Below are 22,977 nucleotides of genomic sequence, written 5' to 3' on the forward strand. Positions count from 1 at the left end.
AATCTCATACAACCTAAAAAAAGTTGCTAGCAGGCATGGTGTACCTGTTTTGTTCTAGGCACCCAAGAAGTTGTGAAAGCTCTTCCCGCGCATTTGCAATGCAAAAAAGCGCGAGTGCCTGAAAAAGCATCAGAAGCCGTTCGTAAGGTGTTCCACTCGAGTGGTTTATTTCATTCCCGTGTCTTGTGGAAAGTTTTATGTACGCCAAACTGTACGTTGTGTCAATGACCGTCTAGGGGTGCACGCCCTAAATTTAGGAAAGAAAGAGGATAAATACAAGGATCTTGTTGCACATGTAAGTAAATGTGGAGCACGTGTGGCCCGGTTTGAGGAGACAAAGGTTCTTTGGTAAGAGTAATGACAGGACAGCACGGATAAGCCTAGTAGCCTACCACATTGAGAAAATTGGCATCGAGTGCATCAGCGAACCTTCTTTATCTCTGTTCTAGGCTGAGATTGATTTTTTTAATGCAGCTACCTGTTAACTCGATGGGAAGATAAAGGGAAGTGTGATGCCCTTGCCTACCCGCGCATGCGCTCGCGATTTGATGGATCTTTCAGAACGCTTGTTTTTTGTTACCTCTTCCGTCCCGATCTTCGGCCTAGAAAATGTGTGGCTTTCGACGAATAAATCCAGTTGACAGTTAGGGCCTGTGTGTGTGTTACGTCTTTCTTGTCCTTGTTTTTGTTTGCGCTATAAACCCTTCTACATCAAATAAAACATGTGAGCATATCGTATAGAAATTGTTTGAAGTTAATGTACAGTAAATTCCGAAATAAGTAACGGTCTGTATGAGAAAAGCCGATAAACAAGAAACTGAATTCTGTAAAGCCCATTTAAGAAAATAGAAATCACGTGGACGTCAAGAAAGTATTACAGAGGTTATTCTATGTAGACTACGCATTGGACACACACACATCTTATACACGAACTTCTTACTAACAAATGAAAACAAACCTCTCTGCGAAATATGTGGTTTTGGACTCACGATAAATGGCATTTTAATTTTATGCGCAAACTTCAATAACTGAGGAAAAGTATCAGAGAACTTTCAACAATGCATACATCTTATACACCCCATATTGCGTTTAGGTGATCAAGCACTTGTTGATTTTTCATGTATTTTTAAACTTATCAAGGAAGCCTGCGTTTTAAACAAACTATAACTATCAAAAGCTTCAACTTTAGCTCAAGGCACTCTAACCTTGCGTTTCGCGCTTTATAGCCTTAGTTGCTTTTGCGCCATGAAACCTCATTCAACTAACAAATATGCCTGACAAGACAACAGAAAAGGGCAGTGGAGCATGCCACACGAGCCCTCATGACTTTTATGTGGATATCCGCACGACAGGCCCACTCATTAGAAACACGTCCGTTAACGTCCGGTCTGCGACTGTTTTCGGGATGATCCAACCATGGATTTCATACGGACGTCAGCGTCCAATTTGCAATTGTTCTCGGGATATTATCAGCAAGGATTCACTGCTGACGTCCCAAAGACGTCCAGTAATGGTTGTGGGACGTGCACCCATTTTTCGGCACGTCCTACGGATGTTTGGCGTTCTCTGGTTACCTCTTGCAGCAGACGCCCCCTTTAAAAGTGCTGTTCCGGATCTGATTTAAAACAGGCGAGTGGTACGAAACACTCTCATAGACCTTGATAGCAAGCTCTAAAGCATCAAAGTTTCACATTCTGCGTAGTTTCGCAAGTTGCCTCTTCCCGCAAAAAGCAGGCGAGAAGGAGGTCGACCGACTCCTTCACAGATCGCGGCGCAAAGCTCCTTCCTATCTTTGCATTTAGTGCAGCTACGACGTCCGCCCACCTTGCGCCGTTCCGAAATGGGTTTTCGCAAAACCACCTCTTTTAAGGCGGAAGCCTTTAATGCCTCATCGTTGTAAGCAGGAGATGTCGACAGAAATGGCAAGCTTTTCAAATGGTGGATATTGTAACGTACTTGTTGCCGAAGGGGGCTTTAATACCAAGTGCGAAGACAGACAAGGCCACGCAAGCTGGGGAAGCAAAGGCGACAGATTCCACACGGCGCGAGCCCTACTTCGTCGTCGTCAGCTATGCGCCACCTGGCAATGCTAGGTGGCATTATTCCCCCCTTATGAAAAAGAACAGCGCTGTCGACGTAACAAAAAATAAACAAAAAACGAGCAAATTTCCGAAACTAAAGCGTTCCAAGACATCAACACGTCTGCCTCAACGATTATAGTACGGCTTAAGGCGCACAACGTGCAGAATGTCAGAGCTGGGCTATCGGCGTCGGGGTTGCGCAACACCGTCCGGAACAACTTCATAGTTAACGTCACTCACACGCCGGATCACTCTGTAAGGGCGAAAATAGCGGCGGAGCAGTGTCTCGCAGAAGCCTTGGCGACGGACAGGAGTCCATACCCAGACTTGGTCACCGGGTTTGTAGTCAACCTGTCGGTGCCGAAGGTTGTAACGTCGCGCATCGGTGCTCTGCTGTTGCCCGAAGTGCACGCGGGCCAGCTGACGGGCTCCTTCAGCATGTTGGGCAAATTGTTGAGCGTCTGGGTCGAGTTGGTCATCCTCTGGGCACGGGAGCATGGCATCAAGCATGCTGTGGGCTTCATGTCCGTACACAAGGCAGAACGGTGTCAAGCGCGTAGTTTCCTGCAGGGCGGTGTTATAGGCGAAGGTGACATACCGGTGGACCTCATCCCAAGTTTTGTGTTGGACATCTACGTACATGGACAATATGTCCGAAAGGGTCCTGTTGAATCGTTCGGACAAGCCATTGCTCTGCGGATGGTAGGCCGTGGTCTCGCGGTGCGTTGTGCAGCTCAGCCGAAAGATGTGGTCGATTAGCTGCGTTGTAAACGCCGTCCCTCTGTCTGTAATGACGTGCGAAGGGGCGCCATGTCGCAAGACGATGTTGTGCATGAAAAACTCCTCGACTTCGGACGCTGTGCCACGAGGGATCGCCTTGGTCTCGGCGTAGCGAGGAAAATAGTCGGTAGGAACTATGATCCACTTATTGCCGCCCTACGACAAAGGGAAAGGGCCGAGAGGTCCATGCCGATCTGGTCGAACGGAACGCGAGGGGCTGTAACGGCTTGAGAAAACCCGCCGGTTTAAGTGGTGGCGTTTTCCGGCGCTGGCATTCTCGGCAGCTTTTAACGTAGTGCTTGACATCAGCAGAAAGTCCAGGCCAGTAGTACATGTTCCGCACTCTGGCAAGCCTACGTGAAAAGTCCAAGTGGCCAGATGTGGGCTCATCGTGGCAGGCGAAAAGAACGTCAGCTCGGAGATCGGCTGGAATGACCAGAAGGTAAGGTCTATCGTTGCCTCTCGAGTTCTTCTTGTACAAGAGACCTAGCCGCAAACTGGAGGAGCCAAGACGTCGAGAGAAGTGGCGAGGTATAGCCGTATCGCTACCTTCAAGGGCGTCAATGAGAGGGCGAAGTGCCGAGTCCGCCCTCTGCCGGGTCAGTAGGTCGGAGGCGGTGAGAGCACCAACGAAGCCGCTGTCGTCAACTGGTGCACGCCACAGTGTGTCGGCGTCTTCGTGTCTGCGGCCGGACTTGTAGACAGCAGTAATGTCAAATTCCTGGAGCCGTAAGCTCCAGCGTGCCACGCGTCTAGATGGGTCTCGCAAATTTGCCAGCCAGCATAGGCAGTTGGGATCGGTTATGACTTTGAATGGGCGGCCGTATAGATAAGGGCGAAACATCATGGTGGCCCACACGACCGCAAGACATTATTTTTCAGACTTGGAGTAATTGCTCTCGGCGCGGGAGAGAGTACGGCTAAGATAGGCGATAACCCTCTCAAGGCCCTCTTGGTGTTGAACAAGGACAGCGCCAAGACCGATGTTACTGGCGTCGGTGTCGACCTCGGTATCGTCATCTTCGTCGAAGTGCGCAAGAACGGGAGGTGTTTGAAGGCTCTGGCGGAGCGTAGAGAAAACGGTCTGTTGCTCAGTGCTCCAGACAAAGGAGGTGGTATTCCTGGTGAGACGCGTCAACGGCTCGGCAATCGTGGAAAAGTCCGCAACAATGCGCCGATAGTACGCACTTAGTCCCAGGAAGCGCTGGACAGCTTTCTTGTCGATTGGAACGGGAAAGCGCGCGACGGTGGCAGTGTTTTCGGGGTCCGGCCGCACTCACTCAGCGCTCACAACGTGACCCAGAAATTTGAGCTCTTCGTAACCGAAATGAAACTTCTGGGGCTTCAGGGTAAGGTCAGCCGAGCGGAGAGCGTCGAGGACAGCCCGCCGGCGCTGGAGATGTTGATCAGACGTTTCCGAAAAAACGACGACGTCGTGCTAGTAAACAAGATAGATTTGCCACTTGAGGCCTATGATGACGGTGTCCATCATCCTTTGAAACGTAGCCCGGGCGGAGCACAAACCGAAAGAAAGTGCTTTGAATTCATAGAGGCCGTCTGGAGTCACAAAAGCGGTTTTTTTCGCGGTGCCGTTCATATACTTCAATTTGCCAATAGGCGCTCTTCAAGTCAATAGATCAGAAGTACTTTGCGCGCCGTACTTTGCGCGAAGTACTTTGCGCGCATCATAGGTGATGATGCGGTGCTGCGTGATGGGTGTCTGACGAACCTTCTAGGAGGAAGCGAAACACGGCTTGTATTCCTTCAGCAGCTGCTGCAAAGACAGTCGTTGTTCCCGAGGCAGGTGGCAGTTTAAGTCGACGTTTTCAAGGGAGGGTTTCGTCAGTGCCGGCTGCCGCGGACGCAAAACAAACAGGAATATCGATAACCGGTTCGGCAGAAGCAATAGCAGTTCCTGCAAAAAGGCGCCGGTATTCATTAGAAAAATTTGTAACCAGGACCACAGACTGGCCACCACGAACCGTCAGTAGACTGCGAGCGGCACAGATGCCTTGAGTAAGCAGGAGTGAATAGTTAGCCTCGGCGACTGCTTCTGCGTCATGTAAATCGTTGCAGGTGACTTCAACCAAAACACTGCTCCGTGGCGGCAACGTGACACTGCCAGCAGAAACACGAAGGGCGGCACTGCGGTGGCCAGAGTTGTTGGCTTGACTGGTCGAAAAGGTCGATAACAGCAGCGGAGGTCGATGACAGCACCATACTCCCGCAGAAAGTCAATGCCGATAATGAGATCGCGGGAGCAATTGCACAGAACTACACAACTGATGACGAACGTAGATCCGTGAATCTGAACGCTAGCCGTGGAAATGCCCTTTGGAGTAACGAGATGACCACCGGCTGTACGAAGATGCACCACAGAACAAGGCGTAAGCACTTTTTTCAGAAGAGTCGCCAGTGTATCACTCATGACTGAGTAGTCGGCCCCGGTGTCCACTAATGCATTGACTCTGTGACCGTCGAGAAGAACAGGTAGGTCCAAAGAAACGGGGCTATCTAGGCCGGATGACGGTGCCATCTGCTCACGGTCGGAGCGTAGCGGCGGCGACGGGAGGTCTTAAGCGCAGCGACTCCCAGCGACCTCGCCCCCGAAGGTCGCAGGTCTCAGTTTTCCCGGCGAGGGCTGGGCGAGCCACCCTGTGCTGCTCGCGAGGAGCTGTGCAGGTTCGGAGAAGAGCGCCTCGGAGACGATAAGCGCGGCTTATGCGGCGCGCGGGCTTAAATTCGCTGTTCCGCTAGGAAGTCTTCAATGGCAGGGGGCACGATGGCCAAACCGGAGTCTGTGCGAATCGGCTCGAAAGCCCTGCAGACCGAGGCGCCGATAAGAGCAATGACGATAGAGATGTCGTGGTTCTCCGCAGTGAAAACAGAGTGGCCGGTTAGCTGGTATGCGCCAGACATCGGCCTTCCGCAAGGGCGCTCGGCGATCGTCGAAATACTGCACTGGTGGCACTGAGGACCGCAGCTCAGGAGGTCTTACCGGAAACGGTGGTGGCGAAACCGCAGCCGGGCGCCTCGAATTTTCAGCATAGGTGGGGCGGTGGAAGTCTCCTGGTAGAGGAGGTGTTTTGACAGCCGGAGCTCTGAACGCCTGTTGCACCTCCTCGCGAACAAGAGCAGAAATCGCACCTAGCGCTGGCTGCGAAGGGCTGCAAAATTTCAGGACCTCTTCACGCACGATGGTGCGAATCTGTCCGCGCAGATCGTCAGGGTGGCTCCCGGAGATAGCAAACGATGCGGTGACAGCAGCAGCATGCACGGGCCGGTCGTAAGTCGCAGAACGTTGTTGCAGCACCTTTTCCATAGTTGTGGCCTCTGTAAAGAATGCACAAGAAGAACTCTAGTTCTTCTGCATTGAAGGAATGCAGCAAAGGTCGACGGTGGGTTGCGCACGAGGCCTGCCAAAAGCTGCTCTTTGACGCCACGCATCAAATGTCGGAGTTTCTTTTCTTCCGGCATGGCCGGGTCAGCTCTTCTGAAGAGGCGCGTCATGTCCTCGACGTACGTACATCCGAACACTTTCGTTCGGCAGTTGGATGCGAGTTTGTAGTGCACGCTCAGCTCGTTCGCGACGATCCACGCTTGTTTAGGCCTCCAGCACCCGACGACGGGAACTCATGCCACGAGATTAAAACATCCTCTTGGTTTTCAAACAAGGTGCGAGTACCATCTAGACGCTGAAGTAAACGTTCCGGAGTTTGGCTGCGTCGTCCCATTGGTTAAACACAGATACGCGGTCAAAATGAAGGAGCCAGTCCTCCACATCCTCAAAAAGTTAATCCTGGGAATCCGCGGAGTCTGCAAGGTGTAGTGGGATGGCACGACAGCGGCGGTTTGCGGATGAAGAGAAGCGGCTGTCTCCATGGCGCCGCTCTCTACTAGTCCTACTTCCGAAGGCAGCCCATGGATACTCCGACTGAAGCGATGTACCGGGGTGTCAAGCGGTACAGGGCTGATAAAGTTCACACGGTTGTTAAAGTTCAAGTGCATCGTTCAGCTGTTTCGCAGTTGGCGGTCAGGGCGAAAGGGGGCTCCCGTTTGCATGAAGCGTCGCCGCGCTGGTGCCGCTTCGTATATCGTCTCCCGCGTGTGCGGAGCCGCTGCTACGCGCGGCCGCTCAGCCGTTCGTGAAGAGCACGGCGCGATTCTTTCTAGCCCGCGATCCCGGGCTAGAAAGAATCGCGCCGCCGCGATCCCGGCAGCGGCGGTTGCTGCATTTCAGTTGAGGCGGAATGGTAACGAATGCCCGTGTACTGTGCGACGCCAGCGCACGTTGAAGAACCCCAGGTGGTCGAAATTTCCGGAGACCTCCACTATGGCATCTCTCATAGCCTGAGATGCTTTCGGACGTTACACACTACAAAATCAAAAATTCACGCCTACGCGCTGTCCGCTTCCGTCTAATCCACCGCACCCGCGTGCTCAAGGCTTGGGTACCGGCATGCATGCACCTCATTCTCAAATAATATGCCTCGGTCGTTCGCTCTCTTACAGCGGTAGCATGCGAAGAGCCGCCGCGTTTGTGGAATCAATGCGGTTGCATTAAAAGCCACATGTGGAAGAAAAGCCGGGTGCGCAATAGGTAGCTACAGGAGGTTCATTATTGTAATAGATAAAAGGGAGGCATTACATGTAAACCATTAATATTGTTACGATTGTCGATGCCGATTGTCTTTCCCGTTTGCCGCTTCAAACGACTGATGACGACGCAGACAACTTTGATGAATACTTGGCGTCACTTTCACAAGCCTTCCCCGATCTTCAAGTTTTCCGAACTGAGCAACGCAAGGACCAAACATTAACCTCTTTGTTTGATGCCGCTCAAGATTCTGTAAAGAATACTTTTTGCATTCGCGACGGTTTGCTTTATAAGAAGAATTTTGCTTCTGGAGGAGCACGCATGCTTCTTGTCGTACCCGACAACCTACGCATCACAGTTCTTGAAATGATGCACGACGACGCCACGTCTGGGCACTTGGGAGTGACACGCACACTCCACCGCACACAGCAATGATTTTACTGGCCTAACATGCGTTCAACCATCCAGCACTATGTAGCCAGCTGTGTGCAATGCCAGCGCTTTAAGCTGCCGACTTCAAGTCCACCTGGCAAACTGCGGCCAATCACACCTCCAACAGCCCCGTTTGAGCAAGTTGGCATTGACCTCCTTGGACCTTTCCCGCGGTCCTCGAAAGGAAATCGATGGATTCTTGTGTGCGTAGACCACTTAACCCGTTATTGTGAGACAGCCGCGATACCAGCTGCTACTGCGTCTGAAGTATCTAACTTCTTACTTCGTTTCATCATTCTTCGGCATGGCCCTCCTGCAGTTCTCATTAGCGACCGTGGACGCCAATTTACAGCGGACGTTGTTGAAGAACTTCTCCGCCTCAGCAGCTGCAGTTTTCGCCACTCCACGCCATATCATCCCCAAACGAACGGTGTGGTAGAACGCACTAATCGGACGCTCACCACCATGCTTGCTATGTACGTCGCTGCAGATCATAAGGACTGGGATGGCGTCCTCCCGTTCATTACTCATGCATACAACACAGCGCAACATGAGACAACTGGCTACAGCCCCTTTTACCTGCTCTATGCCCGGTCGCCTCGCTGTGGCCTTGACACCATTCTACCATTTTTCATTCACGACGAACCTTCTCTTGCGACCACACTCTGCAGAGCTGAAGAAGCTCGCCAGCTTGCCCGCGTTCGAATTTTATCTTCGCAAGAGCGTTCCAAGAACCGCTACGACGTCCAACACCAAGAAGTTTCTTATGTTCCTGGTGACATTGTGTGGTTGTGGACCCCTCTACGCAAGCGTGGTCTGTGTCAGAAACTGCTATCCCACTACACTGGACCGTTTGTTGTGTTGGAGTGCATTAGTGACGTTAATTACGTTATATCGCGACTAACTGCTAGTGGTCGACGGTCACGCCAGTCTCAGGTGGTGCATGTAGCCCGCCTCAAGCGATTCCATCCCAGACGGTCTATTTAACTCGCCCGACGGGCTTCGTCTGCGAGGAGGGAAATGTCACGTGCTTGCACAGAGCCTCGACGGAAGAAGCAGAAGATGAAGGACCAGCAGAGGGAAAGGAAGAAAAAGAGCGGAGGGACGCTGGTAGGCTTCCTGCTTCCATCCTGCTCCGACCGATCCCCTCTGTGAATAACCCCCCGTGCGTGCTAAGCACGTAACAATATATTCACCGCTGGCAGCGAAAGAGAAATCTACGAAAAATAATGATCCCGCACGGGTCCAAAAAATGCAATGTGGATTATTAAGTCTTAAGGCGAAAATCACTGCGTAAAATTAATTCGAAACTGCGGGGGTCGTTTGGGTACGGGAGAATAACGTGAAAGAAGTGTCTTCGGAATCTTAAGATTTGGGGCAACCTGAAGAAAATGTCCCGAAGTGATGAAATTTATTGCTTGTGCATTGACAATTAAGGCTCTTAAGTGTTATCTCTTACGGGTGCAATGTATCGTCATCATGAGTATGAAGAGAAATAAATTGAGATGTTTGTGCCACACCAGCGAGTATAATGGTTTTATGATAGTGCATCGGCCTCATACAATGATAGTCAGATATGAGGTTTTTAAGGTAAATATGTCATTTTTGAAGGCCTAGTAGAAAGTGTGACTGAGTTTCCAGACGTTTGCACTTCTTTTTTTCAAGAAGATTAAATATATGCTGGCGTTTACCTTTTATTCGGGATCGTTTTTTTTTTGTGTGTATATATGGTAAGAAAAGGTGCGCTTCTCCTGCCCGCTTGTATTTAAATATTGCTGAGTATAAGTGTACACGTTTGGTAACTGGCGATGATAACAGTATTTCATACCGAAACAAGATGGTGGTTTTTCGAATGCATCGACTCTACGTAATAAATGGCCAGACAGTGTAGGCTATGCGATGAATTTCTTTATGCGTGTGTTTTCAGAGCGATGATGATTGATTGTGGACACAGCAAGGGTATTTTAAGAATTTTTTTGATGTGGTTATTCTCGCACATTTCTTAGCCGTTGATCTACCGGCTTCAGATATGATATTACTTCTGAACAATCTCAAGCCTGCCTAATGCTTGGTGAAGGCCCGTGACGTTCGCAGCCAGTCCTATTTAGGCTCGCGCGATGGATCGGAGCACTGTTCACCACGGCAGCCGCCGAAAGAGACGCGCAACGATGGTGACACAGCGATTCATTGCCGACATTGAGTGGCAAAAAGCGGATCCCGTTTAAGAACGCGATCAGACATGCCCGATAACAAAGAAAGGACAGGCATGCACAGACAATGGTTTCCAAAGCATGGCATTTTGGGATGATTGGGCATTAAGCTTGCAGTCACTCACACCAAAGATTTTGTTTCATCCCAAAAGGCGGTGTTCGTCTCCATGGCGCCTTTTGTCTGGTTGCGTCGGAATAAAAAGCGCGATAACTGATGCGCTTCAACAGCGATTGCAAAGCATGTCTTTCGGATGTAAAGCGCAGTGACAGGTTTGAGGTTTTCCATTAGCACAGCGTAAAGCACGCAAGCATGGCGCGACTTGATGCGGTTAAGACGCAAAAGGTGCTAGATCTTTTTATTGCCGGGCGCAGTCGGCGAGCAATAGCTAGAGAGGTTGGATGCTCAAAATGTGCAGTAGACCGGATTTGTCACTCGTTTATGGCCACACACCGAGTGGAGGACGCACCTCGATCAGGAAGGCCTTTGGCGACGACGGTGGACCAAGACATGGCAATCGTTGCAGCTGTCAGCTGCGAGCCCGCTATAACTGCTCTCGAGATCAAGGGGGAGCTTGAACTACCGGTATCAGTTTCAACTATTAAGCGCAGGCTGTATGCCGCTGGTCTGAAGAGTAGGGTGGCATGTCAAAGGCCGCGCTTTAATGAGTCGGAAAAGCGAGCCAGGTTGGAGTTTGCGAGAGAGCACTTGTCTTCGCAGCAGGAAGACTGGAGAGAAGTCGTCTTCAGTGACGAATCAACATTTGTCACCAAGTGGTACCAGCAGCGCAGAGTGTGGAGACTCCTCGGCACGAGGTAAGCCAGTTTCTGTGTAACCGAATAGATTACGAATACTGTCTCCCTTTACAAGGTGCATTGGTTACGCTGCTTTGTGGAGCTCAACATCCCAAGCCTACACATGAGCTGTGAGGGATGCCGCACGTCAGGCTGCGAGTTAATTTAGACAACGTAAGGTTCTTTTAACGTGGACTGTTATTGTAAAATACACAGGCGTCTTTCATTTGTAAGCAGAGTGATTTATTACAAGTGTTGAATCTGCGCAGTCAATGCGAATTTCAGTGTGAAATTAACGCACATTTTACAGATACGACGATCAGTACATCCAACAAGTGGCAGTAGTGGGCGCTGATCTATCAGCGTGTGGGGCGCCGTTACCTGGCAAGGACTTGGACCGCTGCATCTTATTGATGGGAACCTGACCGCGGACCAATACACTTAAATTATAGAGGAAGTCCTTGTTCCCTTTGCGCTGGAAGGCCCATTCAAAGATGGGGTATATATTTTTCAGCAAGACAGGAGCCCTATCCACACCGCGAGGTAAGGAGAATCTCTGTCGTATTTAGAGATTATAACCTTTTTTGCACCGTGATGAAAATTCTTGGCAACGTCTCTCTAAACACCTCCCACAGAAAGAAAACAGTGAAAGGACTTTAATGTGTAAACATTCTCGGTGGTTAAGTGAAGACAGCTATGTGTACCATAACGAAGGAAAAGACACTTGCAGAACATTTCTCGTAAGGCTTGGATTCAATAAAATCGATTCACTATGTTCCTAATGCAAAGCACGTTTAGCCTGTCATTACCAAGATAGAGTGCGCGGAGGTCGGGGGGATGGAGAGAATGAGGCTTAACGTCCCGATGCAGCTCAGGTTATGCGAGGCACCGATGTGGAGGGCTCCTGGAATTGCGACGAACGGGAGAGGTATTTAAAGTGCTCTCACATATTGCGCGCGCGCGCGCACGCACGCACGCGCGCACGCACGCGCACACACACGCGCGCGCACACACACGCGCGCGCACACACACGCGCGCACACGCTCACACGCACACACGCGCACACGCACTGCCTGACTACACTCCAGTGTGTTAGGCTCTCACGAGAGAATAGCACATCCGCTAACGTTTCTTCTTTTTCCACAAAGAAATATCCCGTTTCTTAATCAAACATTTCATTCCTCTATTAATTCCTGCCTTTGCGTTTTGTGACTCTCGTATTTTTTTCCCTCATTACTACGCAGGAAAGTTGGGAAAACGCTTCAAGAACTTGGCATCCATGTATTGCCATGGCCCCCAAAGGGGGCAGACCTCAACATAATCGAAAACCTATGGGGACAAATGAAAAGGCGACTGGCCCGTCGTTCCATTTCAGCTCAGAGGCGAGAGGATTTGTGGAGGGCAGTCAAAGAAGAATGGGACCACCTTCGTTCGCTCCCCGCTCTCGTTCCGGCATTGTACGCCTCCATTCCCGGGCGGCTTCGAGATGTGGTCGCTGCCGGGGGGGCCTTCACCAAGCATTAGGCAGGCTTGAGATTTGATTGTTCAGAAGTAATATCATATGTGAAGCCGGTAGATCAACGGCTAAAAAAATGTGCGAGAATAACCACATTAAAAAAAAATCTTAAGATGCCCTTGCTGTGTCCACAATCAATCATCATCGCTCTGAAAACACACGCATAAAGAAATTCTTCGCATAGCCTACACTTTGTGGTCATTTGTTACGTAGAGTCGATGCATTCGAAAAACCACCATCTTGTTTCGGTCTGAAATACTGTTATCATCGCCAGTTACCAAACGTGTACACTTGTACTCAGCAATATTTAAATACAAGCGGGCAGGAGAAGCGCACCTTTTCTTACCATATATACACACACAAAAAAAAACGATCCCGAACAAAAGGTAAACGCCAGCATATATTTAATCTTTTTGAAAAAAAGAAGTGCAAACGTCTGGAAACTCATTCACACTTTCTACCAGGCCTTCAAAAATGACATATTTACCTTAAAAACCTCATATCCGACTATCATTGTATGAGGCCGATACACTATCATAAAACCATTATACTCGCTGGTGTGGCACAAACATCTCAATTTATTTCTCTTCATACTCATGATGACGATACATTGCACCCGTAAGAGATAACACTTAAGAGCCTTAATTGTCAATGCACTAGCAATAAATTTCATCACTTCGGAAGATTTTCTTCAGTTTGCCCCAAATCTTAAGATTCCGAAAACACTTCTTTCACATTATTCTCCCGTACCCCAACGGTCCCCGCGGTTTCGAATTAATTTTACGCAGTGATTTTCGCCTTCAGACTTAATAATCCGCATTGAATTTTTTGGACCCGTGCGGGATCATTATTTTTCGTAGATTTCTCTTTCGCTGCCAGCGGTGAATATATTAATGGTTTACATGTAATGCCTCCCTTTTATCTATTACAATAATGAACCTCCTGTAGCTACCTACTGCGCACCCGGCTTTTCTTCCACATGTGGCTTTTAATGCAACCGCATTGATTCCACAAACGCGGCGGCTCTTCGCATGCTACCGCTGTAAGAGAGCGAACGACCGTGGCATATTATTTGAGAATGAGGTGCATGCATGCCGGTACCCAAGCCTTGAGCACGCGGGTGCGGTGGATTAGACGGAAGCGGACAGCGCGTAGGCGTGAATTTTTGATTTTGTAGTGTGTAACGTCCGAAAGCATCTCAGGCTATGAGAGATGCCATTGTGCAGGTCTCCGGAAATTTCGACCACCTGGGGTTCTTCAACGTGCGCTGGCGTCGCACAGTACACGGGCATTCGTTACAATTCCGCCTCAACTGAAATGCAGCAACCGCCGCTGCCGGGATCGAAGCCGTGTCCTTCGGGTCAGCTGCCCAGTATCATAGCCACTAGGCCACCACGGCGGGTTACATGCATCAGGTGTCAACCCAACTACGATGCTAGAAAGAATCGCGCCGTGCTCTTCACGAACGGCTGAGCGGCCGCGCGCAGCAGCGGCTCCGCACACGCGGGAGGCGAGATACGAAGCGGCACCAGCGCGGCGACGCTTCATGCAAACGGGAGCCCCCTTTCGCCCTGACCGTCAACTGCGAAACAGCTGAACGATGCACTTGAACTTTATCAGCCCGAGAGCGAGGGAGATACCTGTCGTCAGATTGCAAACTCTCGCAGCGCCGACGCGAGCGCCGCGGTGCGGCTCGCGGCCGCTCCGCCGACTGGAGCCGTGGGCCGCGTATTTTTGACCGCGACTGTACTTGTTTGACAAAGGGGGCTTTAATACCAAGTGCGAAGAGAGACAACACCACGCAAGCTGGGGCAGCAAAGGCGACAGATTCCACACGGCGCGAGCCCTAATTCGTCGTCGTCAGCTATGCGCCACCTGGCAATGCTAGGTGGCAATATGATCGTGACGTCACAGAGCGAATTTCAAGTGGGGAAAATTGTACTTTGGTTAGTAACCATGCAAGCAATTGCAGGGATGGTATAGTGATGTTCCATGTGGGAGTAAGTTTAGTTAATTAGTTTATTAACAATTAGCCTAATTAACCTTTCTAGTCAGCCCAGATATATAAATAAACCGGGTAGGAAATCGGTCGAGTTGGGAACCGAACCAGGGTCTCCAGAGTGCGAGACGAACACGATAATCGCTCCGCCATGCCAGCTCGATGGTTTAGATTAAACAAAGGCGGGTGTAGTGAATACGGTGTCTTCGTTCACTCCCATCTTCTTTCCTTCTCTTACGGCGAGGTACAGGTGTTCACCGAGATATGCGAGACAGATAAATTTTCTTTCCTCAAAAACCAATCTACAGACGAGCAAGGCGTAGAGCCGAACGGGCGATGGCATTCTGTGGACTCCCTGGCAGCGTTGCAAGACGCTGTCGCGTTCCACTCTTAGAGGCGATGCATAACGTCTTAACCACACATCAGTGACACAAGCATCAACACCGCGCTTAAGGCTTCCGCCTCACCGCACTGTAGGTCAACAAAGTGCCCCGCCCCCCCTGAATTTTTAGGAGGGAAATGTACTTTCACTTTCGCACTTTCGATTTGGATTGTCTCGACCCGCCATTCGGGTTTCGAGTCGCGGTTATCGCGGTTGTCGATCGCGGTAGCGGATGTTCTAAGCACTATAGTAGGCACTATAGTATATAGATTCATGCGTTATGCTATTTTGATATAGCGCGACGGCCATCGCATGCGCAGGTCGACCGGATTACACCAGATGGCGCGAGGTTCTCGTCAACATGGTGGAAATTTCCCTCGTGAGGACCAATGGGCGCCTGCGCAGTTGCGTGCACGATACACAGTGAGCGGTAGCGGGTATGTGGAAGTAACAACCGTGAAGTAGAGATTGCCTATTATGTGTACCACAATAATCTGAAAGTCACTTCACCACTTGGCAATGTGTACGAAGTGTCGTAAAAAGAAGAAAAGGAATTGTGCCAGTGTGAACCTTAGAAAGAGTAGAGGGGACTAAATGTTTGCTATCATCATCACTTGAAGTCCAGTCATGTTAGGTTGCAAAGCTGTACCGTTCTACAGTAACGCCCCAAAATACCTATCTTACCTGTCCTTTGCATTTTGTTATCACTTTAACGCTGTTAAACATCTTATGACATTTCGCATTTCGCTAGCGTGGGCGTGGGCACCCTAGGTCACGTGCTGTTAATGCGTGAATACCTGCCTTATCCCCCCAACGTAGTCTCCACCACGCGCATGCAATCTAGCTTAGTGCGTGTTGGCACTCGTCGTTGCTGGCGTGAGGTGTGGCGCGGTTACCATTTTGACGAGCGGTGTTCGCGCCGACCCGGCGCCAAAGCCCATGCCGTACATCCCACGCGCTGTGACCCTGAATGTTCACCATGTCTCTAACCTACGTATCCACGCTTGAATGTAAAATTGGACGTTGGTGAAGGATTTTTTGAAAACGGTTTTGCGGCAGAGACGAAGGTGACACTGTTTCGCTCGCTCCGCTGCCTCGAAGAACGAATACAGTCTCCTACTGCACTCCTGGCTGGACTGCGGCGCTCCTCCGGTCTGCACCTTGACCAGACATGTCCACAACAGACGAGTAAGTTATTTAATTTTGCCGTGCTTACGTTTGCTGATGTGAATTTCTGCACCTGCCAGCAGCAGTGGCAGGAAAGGACCTAGTGATCCGCGGGTAGCTGACGCCTCGTTTTGTCTGTGATGCTTTGGAGGACTGCTGTACTTTTTTTCTTCGTAGGCGCTGCGATTCTCGTTTGTCCTGTTTGGGAAACCGAATATTGGTTTATAGTCACAGAAATGCAACGCTCCTGACATTGTCGACATTCCTGACACCCGTCTTTGAACACCGCTACTGCGGATAAGCGATTAAAGGCGATACTCTGAGCTCACTTATAGGATATACGGTGGCAGGATAAACTGCGTGGGCAATGTTTCTTTTGGTCAATAATCTTGCTGAGAAGCCTGAATGTGCCGTCTGTCATCGGCTGTTGTCACTAAAGCCAGACGTAGGAACATGTTTGAAACATTGGGTTGCAGCATGATTCATTGTAGCGCCCTTAATTGTTCTAGTTAACAGCAGCACTGTCCTGTTTCGTGTTGTTGCGTTTTATTCTTTGAGTTCCAACAACCTTTTTTTGAAGCTGGCTGTCACCGTACAGGCATGGTCGTTAAGCTTTGTTCCTGAAGGAAAGGGTGGTAATGCCTGGTTACAGGGTCACTGCTGGTACCAGCTACAGGTGTTTGCTGGTTACTGGAAGCAGCACAACAGAAAATGAGGCAAGTTGGCTGTACGAGGCGGTCCAACAACACATGCCGTCGGTGGGATCCGAATCCACGACCTCCGAATTTCGCGTCCGGTGTTCCACCAACTAAGCTGCGGCGCGGCTGTCCAATCTTTGTGGCTTTACAACCGCTAGACCTCGCGCGGGTAATTGAAACACCCGAGAACGATTGAAAGAAAAGCGGTCGAGCCGGGACTTGAAACGCAGCCCCGGGGTCCTCCTCGACGACTGACGAGCGTTCATAGGAGGCACTCTGTGTCCTGCGGTAAATGAAAAAAAAAATATACAATAAAATAAAGAACAGCGCCCGTGTATGAGAAGCGAGACGCAAAGAAGACGCAGAGCCGCAGAAGGGATTGGCAGAATTGCATTGTCGTTCGAATTCTGTTTCGTTCGAATGTCGGCAGCGCTACCAAACACAGATAGTTATTTCCCATTCGTATTATTTTCGGTCCTTTGACTACTCGATTGATATTCAATTTCATTTTAGCACCACTATTCGTAATCGATTTGTTTCTGAAAAAGTGGTATTTGCGCCCCCCTAAAGAAACTGTTGCAATACATTTTCTTAAGGAACATATAGCTAATATAAGCAAATTAACACATTTCCGTGTCTAAGAAGGGTAAAACTGCATAAATACTCATGTACGCACAATACATCAATAAAGTAATCCGGCTGCTCAATCATCTGCAGGCGAAGGATTGCTATCATGGAGATTTTTGGAATTTTTGCTATCTGCTAACTGCTGTTTGTGATCGTTAGGTCAGAAGAATTAATGGTGTTCCTTGCGGTGTACTCTTCTAGGAATGTAAACACTGAAACTATAACAGCAGTTGGCCGAATGGGCAACATTTCTACGACAGGAGCTGTGCGTTTGAGTGGAAGGTAGTTGGTGAAGGGTGAAAAGACTTTTACTCTGTTAAAATATGGCTTAGTGGTATTTAACCTTGCAATCAGTACAGGCCTGATTATCGTACTCTTGGAGACGGTGTCGTCTCTTCGGTGATACCATACTTTCGTAACTTTTAACCCAATTAATAATTCTTTGAGGATTTAAGATTTCAGATTCATCACAGCCAACAGTGAATTAGGTTCCTTCAGTTTATTCTGCCTGAGTAACTTCAGTGGGAGGAGAAATTCGCACCGTATGTGCGCGTGTATGATAGGCTTATCATTGCGGCATGACTTTTCGAAATTGCGTTTTTCGTAAATAATGTGCCAGTGGCGTCATTTCTACGTGTGGTTCGGCAATGGTTGCCTGGAAACAAACGCTGCAGTGGTGATGGGCAGCCACGGTGGTATCTCTACACAAGATAGCATAACAAAGCAATGATGATCACACTAACTTGGAGCCGGCAATTATGGTAAGATGTTGTCCCCTTCTGTAAGGACCGGCACCTTGAGCTGCTTCTGTTCCGCATACATTCCGCTGTTTTCTGTTTCGGTATACTTGATAGAAGCCAGGCTTGCAGCTGCGCAGGTAGATGATTCTGCAACTCTGTAAACTTTGTGTCCGTTCCATCAATCTCAAATCACGTAGCAATCACAGCCTACGCACACTTACTGAGGGGACAGGGAGGTGGCACTGCTTTCCATTAGTAATGCGGTTAGTTGTATCTTGTGCAGCAACGTCCCTTCCTCATATATTTTTCGGAGATTTAGGTTGCTCACTAAGACAGGTCTCATCGCAGTTTATTGACTGCTGCTGTTAAGCTTGAGATAAGACTGCTTTTCGGGATTAATAATCAGGCTTTTTTTATTGTCTGATGCTGAAAACATATGTTGATGTATAGGCTGAAGAAAGATTTGCTTTTTTTTTGTTTCTAGTGGTGACAAGGACACAGACGAACCTTCCTCCAGAGGAGAGGCGGAATTCGACGCTTTTCTCCGAAGTTTTCCCTGCGTCAGCCTGTCTGATCTGCAGGGTCTCATCGGGCAGTTCAGAGGTGAATGGAAAGAAAGTGTCGGCTTGGATATCTCCCATCCCTGTTCCCACTCGAGCAGCAGCCCGAACTGCTGGATTCTTTGCTGCCTGTCACCGCTAAATAATTACCTACACCAAGCAAATGTTGACGTTGCTGAGTATGTACCGGCCTACTTGAAACTCAGCTCCATCGACGCCGGCAAAAAATATCATCGACTCGAAACAGATTATCTTGTCGGCTCCTTCGTGGCGCTTTTTCTGGTGAAGACGCATCGATGTGTGCAGTATCTCGAGTTTGAAAGCACAGCACTTGTGTTCCACTATACGGACGCTCTGGCCTTGTCGATAGCTGCAGCACCCGGTGTGAGATACATTAGAGTGAACCCAGATCTAGATTTGCTGGAGTTCAGCTTTCTTTCTGTCATAGCTGCACTGAGGCAGAGAAGGGAGTTAGAACATCTTGATCTATCTGGGTTCGTGCTTGACAGCCGCACCTCAAGTGAATTGGCACAAATACTGCCGAATAGCATCATTCGCGAGCTCTTCCTGACGGACATGTCGTCTAGGGCGGCTAAGAAGGTCCTGAGTGCAATCAACAGGTGTCCTTCTTTAAGGACACTCTGTGTACACTACCGGCTTTCCACGTCAAACAAAGTGTCAAAAGTTCTGGCGAGTGCATTAGCGAAGAACAAGACTCTCACAAGTCTGTCGGTGACGGGCGTCACGTCCCAGGGAGCGGGCAGGATCCTGCGGGCATTGAAAACTTGTGCTCTTAAAAACTTGGTATTGCTTGGTCTGTTCGGTATGCAGGGGTCCATGTCGAGGAACGCGCTCCGGCATACAGCCGCGCGACTGACGTCCCTGCAGTTGTCACTCCCAGTAATTGGTAGCCCATGTGCTACTTTTCTTGCCAAAGCACTCCGAGCGAGCTTGTGTGTACTTGAGAAGCTTGATCTTTCTTACAGCAGTGTTGGCGACAGGGGTGCAGTACGCCTGGCTAAAGCTCTGCTCGTAAACAGCACACTGAAGGAACTTAATCTCGAGGGGTGCCGACTGACTGCGCTAGCTGTAGAACCATTTGTGGCATCCCTGGCGCAGAACTCCACTATAGAGTGTATCCGGCTTGGTGCCCTGCCCGTGGACGAGACCCGGTCGTTTAGCCCCGTGGAGAGAACGGTCGGGAGACTGGTCACCTCGTGGAATACGTGCGGCACTCAAGAACTCGGCCGTGTGTTGCGCAGCGAGAATTGCACCGTCACCTCGCTTGAATTGGCTTGGACAAGAGGTGTGGCGAGCAGCTGTGTCTCGGACGTTTTTCAAGCCTTGTGCGGGAACAAGAACATCATTGAACTGCACGTGCGGTTTTCTGAGGGACTAAATTTCACCTCAGACCTCGTGTCTTTACTGCTGAGCACGCAGTCACTAAGGCGGCTGATAGTCCTGAGCGTATTCAGAGCCGCTGATCTTGTTGAAAGGGTTTTGTACGCACTGTCTGAAAATGAGACTGTCACGGAAGTTAAGTTCCCCGACTTTGCATTGTTCTCGGACGAAGCTGTTAGTGCTTTGGAATCTGTGCTGAGACTCAACAAGCAGGTCACCTCGCTGACCTTTAAGAAGTACTACCTTGACGCGAGCACTCTAAGGCTCTTGGCACAAGCTATGTTGGACAACCACGTGATAACAAAACTGAGCTTTATTGACCCCATGATTCACACTGAAAGTTATGCTCTCATTGCTGACATACTAAATAGGAACCTGAGCCTAATGAACCGCGCTACGCAGTTCCTGAGGTTTGAAGTGTTGGACTATCTTGATGCCTTTCGAAAAATTTGTGATAGCCATGCGTTTGCAGGTAAGTATGCTGCTACTCAAAACATTTCTGTGCAAGCAGCGAGAGTGGTCATCAGAACAGCTCTGAATTTGTATACTCGTGGCACAGAATGAGGATGTGCCACAAAATCGGGTCCCTACTTACTAAACTACACGCAAGTGCACGATTTCATGCATTAGTTCATCTTCGCGTTTTAGGTTGTTAATCTTTTAAGGACTGTTTTAGCTGTGTGTGCGTTTTATATGAGACAGGTTAATAAAGCTGCAGATTTTATTCACCTTGTTATTCATTGCTCTATCCACGTAGCATTAAGGCAACACATGACTGAAAGGGCTGTCTGGTCTAGTAGGAGGTTCGCTAAAGGTTTACCCCGACTTAAAACCAAAAATGACTTCATCTAGGAAGCATGGTGGATTAGCGTGGATCTCGTTGTTAACCTGCTCGCGCTCCACTGGAGAACTGCGACGTTATGATGGATATACTGCTTCCTGAAGCGTCGACCTTGCTAGTTGAGCCAGTAAAAGCTCCGTAGGCAACAAAGCCTTTACTTTCGGCAGGGTACTTGCCAGCGGAATGGCTGACAGAATCGCTCGAACTGCTGCAAAGAGCAGAATTTCGCCTTCACCGAAATGCTACCGCCGCCAAGCCCGCAACCAATGAGCTACCGCGGCTGCGGGGATAGGTTGGGTTAGATTGGATTAAGTTTTGTTAGGTTGGGTTAAGTTTTGTGAGGCTGGGTCAGGCTGGGTCAGGCTGGGTCAGGCTGGGTCAGGCTGGGTCAGGCTGGGTCAGGCTGGGTCAGGCTGGGTCAGGCTGGGTCAGGCTGGGTCAGGCTGGGTCAGGCTGGGTCAGGCTGGGTCAGGCTGGGTCAGGCTGGGTCAGGCTGGGTCAGGCTGGGTCAGGCTAGGTCAGGCTAGGGTAGGTTAGGTTAGGTTAGGGTAGCGCGTTGGGCACCGTCCTCTCTTTTCTGGCACGTGGCGAGCGCTATTCGCGTGGGTTGCCATACATAGAAAGCGGAAAAGAAAGCCGGCACACTGTCTCTCTTGGAGGAAATCTACAGGAAAGAAGAGTGGCTGGTGGAAAAGTTGGACAATCATCGAGACTCGTGTGTGGCTGTCAGTATCTATGAGCGAGCATAGATTACGGACTTTCCTGCAGTGAATTTCATGCTTACATGTACTCGCGATGAGAAACCGCTGCCTTTGTTTTTCCTTTCATTACATTGACGGTCTGGCTTCTTGGACAGAGTTCATAACTAAAGCACTTGATAACATTTTGTTCGGCCTGCGAATCCGGCTCTGTTGTCCTCTCTCGACCAACTGGCTTAGGACGGGAATGACCCCTAATCGTTTTCAGATAGTCTGATCATTCGAGGGCACCGTGCACAAAAGCTCGTAGCTTGACACCTAACTGAGTTTTTCTACCACACCTGAAGAATGGCACTAGGCTTGGAAAAAAAATATACCGGCGTATCGCCGACTATTGAAACTGGCCGCTGTCAGTTTTGCTGTGGCGGTAGCGGGGTCAGTGGAGAGGGTATTCGCTATTTCAGGATCACCTCAAAGATCCAGAAGAGTGCGCCTGCTGCCCTAACGAGTTTAGCAACTCGTCCTGGTTGCCGAATAGATACTGAACAAAAAGATGCCGTAGAGTCAGCAACACGGGACGTGAACAAGCGTTCAGAAGACTTCGCCAGAGATACACCCTTAATATTTACAGAGCGTTATTCAGGCCGCTTGGGGCTACAGGTGAATACAGCCACAAATTATTGTGAGGATGCTGCCCAGAGCAGTTGCGAGAAGTTTTCTGTTATTTGCAATGTGAGTGTAAGCTGAACGACTGAATGAGAGAATAAACGCTTTACTAGAATTAATTGCCAGCGCTTGTCTTCATGTCTTCTTTCTCCATTTGATTGAGGGTCACTGTGCCGAATGGAATTGATTTGGTTGATGTAATGCTTTAGTGCTGTAACTGTGAGGGAAATTTTCGCGTTTCTTTCCCTACAGTGTGGCTCGAAAGTATTAAAAAATTACCGACGATTACGTTACTTCCTAATGCGAAATTTGAGCGCAGCAAAGATGCTGTTTCACCTTTTCGATAGATTGAGGCAAAGAAATCGAGCAACACATGTATGCGCTATCACAGAATTTTTTTTTTATTTTTCACATGTATTCGCAATTTCGGCTCGGGCGGTGCACATATACAGATCCGCCGCCACCGATCTGGCTCTCTGATTGCCACCGCACAGGGGTTGCATTGGAGGAGGAGCGAAGAAAGGAATTAAGTTCGAGCCGGCGCTTTGACAACCGGAGACTCGCAGGAAGAGGGGGGAGGGGTGCGGCGTGTACACCCAGCGGCAAACGATGGGGGCAGAAGCGCGCGCAGCAAGCGGACAACACGATAAAGGGAGGAGGGAAGAGATAGCAGCGACTGACTGATGCCGCTGACGCCGATAGCGCTGGGGGGATGAAAGGGGGGCGGAGCTGGTTACGAGGCCGACGCCGACGACGACGCGAAACCCAGGAACGGACGCCAAAGAGCTGC

Source organism: Amblyomma mixtum, chromosome 7 (assembly GCF_055824585.1).
Source record: "Amblyomma mixtum isolate Tamu chromosome 7, ASM5582458v1, whole genome shotgun sequence".
In the NCBI taxonomy this organism is placed as follows: domain Eukaryota; kingdom Metazoa; phylum Arthropoda; class Arachnida; order Ixodida; family Ixodidae; genus Amblyomma; species Amblyomma mixtum.